Genomic DNA, 5,000 nt, shown 5'->3' with positions numbered 1-5,000 from the left:
GCGGTTTTATTGTTTCTGATTTCTCTCCGTTCACTTCAATAAACAGTTCTGACTTATTATACAATTGTTCGATATAATCTATAAGCTTCTTTTTTATTCCTTTCTTCCTTAAGACCTTAATGATAGAACTATGTGATACTGAGTCGAATGCTTTTCTAATGTCTAGAAAAGCCATATGAACTTGCCTTTTCTGTTTCCACGCATTTTCAAGAATAGCTGTAAGAATGAATATGATTTCTGCCACTCCATCCGCTCTAATAAATCCTCGTTGTCTATCATCATGCTTTAGGGATTTGTACAATCTATCTGCTAGTATCTTGTGGAAATGTCTTATTATCACTGAGGCTATGGATATTGGCCTGTAGTTTGCCGGATCTTGTACCTCTCCCGCTTTCGGAATCAGGACTGTTCTAGCTCTCGCCCACTCGCTCGGTATCTTCGCTGAAAACAATAAAATATTCATAATAATTGCTTTAGTTGTGTTGGGTACTTTCTTTAACCAGCAATCCGGTGAAATATCATCCGCTCCTCTGGCAGTGTCGGCTTTTGGCTGGAGTCTCAGGACCTCCTCACACGTTATCGGTTTTACAGGTGTATTATTATCCAATTCATACCTTAGGTCTTCTTCCTCCATCCTAGTAATGTTCCTCTTTTCCATTATTGGTTTCCAATACTTTACCTGGTCCTGAAGAGATACTTGATTCCCTGCTTCTGTTTCCCCATCCAAAATCGTCCTTGCTACCTTAACTTTGCTCTTCCTCCATAGTTGCTGGATTTTAGCGTATTCCATTTTCCTCTTTTGTTTCTTCGTCCAGTGTCTTCCTTCTTGATTCCCATTAATTACTTTTCTCTTTTTATTTTCAGGTACTCCGAAGTTAGTGTTGAACCATTCCCTCAGGTGGTCTGTAGGGTCGCGTTCCTGTCTGACATCTTCAACTGCTTGGCCTAGGATATATTTCGCCTGATCTTCGCATTCCGCCGACCTGAGGAATCTTAGGGCCTCTGAATACCAGGATGTATTTTGTTGCTGTGTCTCCACCAGGTAGGTATTCGTATTAATCCTTTCATTTATTGTATTTGTTTGTATCCTTTCATTATGCTCTTCTAGGTTTTCAACAGGTCTTTCTAGGTGAGTGTTCGTGTACCTGTTCTCCGATAAGTTCATGTCTACTATCTCTTCAGGTATGTCAGAGTAAGTATCCGGATTTCTTTCTTGAAGGATTCCTTGTCTGATTTCCACAGTTTCTGGGTTATTTTCTATTTGCAGGTTCTCTGGAAGATTCATCACTGTTTCTCTATATTTGGCTGTCTTACGCAGGGATTTCACCGCTTCTATAGATCTCAGTGGAAAAAGTTGCACTTTTTCATGTAAATATTCATTAATTTTTAACTTTGCTGTCGCAGGTGCAGTTTTCTCAGCTATTGCGATTCTTCTAATGTCTTCTATTTGCCATCTAGGCTTTTTTCTATTAGTATTGATATTTTTGTTTGTTATTTCTTTGTGTGCTGAGGCTTTGTGCACCCCTAGCCCCCGGAACGAGTTAAAATCCTTGGAGCAAAACTCACACCTGAAGCTTTGAGATACATTTTGCTGCTGTTGAGAGTTCACATTTGCTGCAGACCGAGAGCTACTTGGTATATTATAGGAAAGGTAAGAAATAGATATTGGTGGTCCACTGTATGGTGGCATAGAGATACCCCCATTATTATTTAAATTTGTTAATAAATTGTTGCCAGTGGAAATTGCCCCTACCGGGGCATTTGGACGACTTATTTGGGCATCACAGGGTGTTAACTTGTGGCCGGTTTGTAGGGGGATATTATCAAGAAGGACCCTCTCAGGTACCGGCGGGTTGTCAAGCCCTCCTTCTTTCCCCGTTGCAGCACTACGCCTCTCTATTGTTGCTGCGTCTCGTAATCAGTGCTCCGCGCTAATTCATTAATTTTTTTTATCAAAATAGGGCATATTTGCGAATTTAATGCTGAATGTTTTGACTCAACTAAACCCTGTCTGTCACAGTTGGCGCACTTGGATTTTTCCTTTTGTTTGCATTCCCTTGAATTATGCTCGCCCGCACAATGTCCACATGTTGTCGTTGTGGCTGTACAATTTTTTGCTAGGTGATTAAATTTTAGGCATTTAAAGCATTGCAGCACCCTGAAATAGTCCTCAATTCGACAAGATTCGTAATTTAAATAAATTCTTCCGTATTTCATCAATTTAATTCTGGTTTGGGGTGATACCTCTATGAGAACGTTTTTGGAGCTCTTATTTTTGTTAACAAACTCTGTGAGGATCCGTAATTCCAGGCCATCTTCATTGCACCCTATTGCCTCAGCAATAGTCTTTACGATATTCGCAAATGCGATGCTTATAGGAAAATCCCTAATTAGTAATCGCGGTTTCAATTTTTCTTTATCTTTAATTTTCAACCCTAAATCCTTAAGCTTTCCGGATTCCCGCAGTTTGTCTAAATTCACTGTTTTAGCAATAATCCTGATAGCAAGAGAATTTAAGGTTATCAAATGGTTTACTCTTAAGTTAAATTCCGTAGGATTTATTGCATCTTTAAATGCTTTCTTAATCTCGCTGGCCGATTTATAGTTTTTAGGATGTTCTTTAATAGGTATTACCATAAATTCAATGCTATTGTCTGTCTTATTCGAGTTAGAAAGCTCCATGTTACGTAATGGAATACCGGTTTTTACCATTGCAGAGTAAGAAGGTTTTGGTCCTTGTATTGAAGCCTGCATTACCTCTTGGACTTTGCTAACAGCTTCTTTAACTTCGCTACACACTGTGTTCCTGAAGTTGCTACGGAGGTCTTCGTGTATTGTGTTTGTACTCTTTGTAATGTCTTCCATCTGATGTTTTATTGTTTTACTTATTTCATTTTGGACTACCTCTTTAACTTCCTCTATAATTGTCTCCTTTATGCTTATTAGTTTTCTGTTAATATCTTCTTCAACTGTTTCTCGTATACTAGGTTGATCTTCTTTACTCATTCGGTTGAAATATTGCTCTTTTAATGATTCAAATTCGTTCCATTTTGAGGCAATTTCTACATACGCTCTTGTTACTCTCTCATAACTCTTCCAAAGAAAATTCACAGCATCATCAACCGCTTGTGTGCGATTCTTAGGCTCTTTACTTGGTATCGACACCTTAACATTATATAGATGACTTTTAATTTCCAAGTCTATCTCCTCAAACTCTCTTAGTTCAATAGGTAATTTGTCTTTTCTCTTTTCAGGTGAATCAGCCATTTCCATAGAACTGTCCGAGGTTACTGTTCCTGGCGAGGTCAGGGCTCTACGTTTTTTACTCTTACTAGGGGAGGATACCACCCCCGGACGGGACATAGTGGTAAGTATTATTAATTTCCAGTATAGTCGTAATTATAGCACTCTTTTATATCGGCACCAGATGGTAACGGGCTTCACAGGGTAAGTACGATAATTATCTAATGTAGACTGGTAACTCATCGATAATATGTAATTACTTCCAGGTATCTACTCCAGGTAAGTAGTTCTCAAATGGTAACCTAATACCGACCTAAGATAGGTCGGTAAGGTAGAATTTTTCTTTCTGCCGTTACCCTAGCTTATCGACCGTAGAACATCCGTTGTTATCATGTATGGTAACCTGTTATCGACCACAGTACGTCGATAATTTTAACTGAAATAGATGGCACCACTAGTCCTAGGGCTCCGCGTAATGGCCGTCACCGCACTCTTTACACATGAAATGTTTATCTTATTTATTTCACCCAATCCTTAGTTACAATTATCAGAAACATATATCATTCAAAAGTGCAAAAATTAACGAGCACGCTGGTACTAATATTTTACAGTTCTAACCAGTATATTATTGAAAAAAAATGTTTCGATTGTAGACCATGTGTCAAACACGTGCTCGACACACAAGTTGTACTTTCTTCATGAATTTTAGTGTTGTTTCACAGAACCACGGCACTTATTGCACATCATTCTGATCACTGACTATCATATTACTCGATCGCACTAAATTCTAACCACAGGACTCACTTTTACCCACTCAAAACTTTATTTAAAGACGGAGCACTTACAAACACGTCACGCCGCCATTAAGAGAGTCATAGTTACTTAAGAGAGTCATAGTTACTCCCGCCGTTTACCCGCGCTTTTTTGAATTTCTTCACGTTGACATTCAGAGCACTGGGCAGAAATCACATTGCGTCATCACCCGTGAGGGCCATCGCAATGCTTTGTTTTAATTAGACAGTCGGATTCCCCTAGTCCGTGCCAGTTCTGAGCTAAGCGTTGAATGGCGGCCGAAGAAGCGACCACGACGGCGTTAACCGCCACGGAAGCCTCGCAGCAAGGAAGATCCGCGGGAGGCCAAGGCACGGGACCGAGCTCGGATCCCGGGACGCGACCGAAGTCGCCAACCGTTCACCTCGCCCAGGCCCGGCACGTCAGCCAGACCCGCTTCCCGACCAAGCCCGACACGCCCCGCTCCTCAGAGCCAATCCTTATTCCGAAGTTACGGATCCAATTTGCCGACTTCCCTTACCTACATTAATCTATCGACTAGAGGCTCTTCACCTTGGAGACCTGCTGCGGATATGGGTACGAACCGGCGCGACACCTCCACGTGGCCCTCTCCTGGATTTTCAAGGTCCGAGGGGAAGATCCAGACACCGCCGCAACTGCGGTGCTCTTCGCGTTCCAAACCCTATCTCCCTGCTAGAGGTTTCCAGGGAACTCGAACGCTTATACAGAAAAGAAAACTCTTCCCAGATCTCCCGACGGCGTCTCCAGGTCATTTTGGGTTACCCCGACGAACACTCTTACGAGGGCCCGAATGGTATGCGGTTCCGCTGCCGGGTTCCGGAATAGGAACCGGATTCCCTTTCGCCCAATGGGTGTGCATCTCTGCAACTACTTCTTATAAATTCGATTTAGCCATATTTAACAGTTTTGTTGTTGCTTTTTAACTGAGAGCTTTAGGACACCTC

At 41.5% G+C, this 5,000-nt stretch overlaps 1 pseudogene; it reads right to left on the bottom strand.

Annotated features, from left to right (window-relative positions):
- Positions 1-5,000, bottom strand: part of LOC143306897 (large subunit ribosomal RNA) — an 11,041-nt pseudogene that overhangs the window by 4,122 nt on the left and 1,919 nt on the right.

This window comes from Osmia lignaria, unplaced genomic scaffold (assembly GCF_051020975.1).
Source record: "Osmia lignaria lignaria isolate PbOS001 unplaced genomic scaffold, iyOsmLign1 scaffold0040, whole genome shotgun sequence".
Taxonomy (NCBI): Eukaryota; Metazoa; Arthropoda; class Insecta; order Hymenoptera; family Megachilidae; genus Osmia; species Osmia lignaria.
Note: the sequence above shows the minus strand (reverse complement) of the source record. Positions and strands in the feature narration are given on the sequence as shown.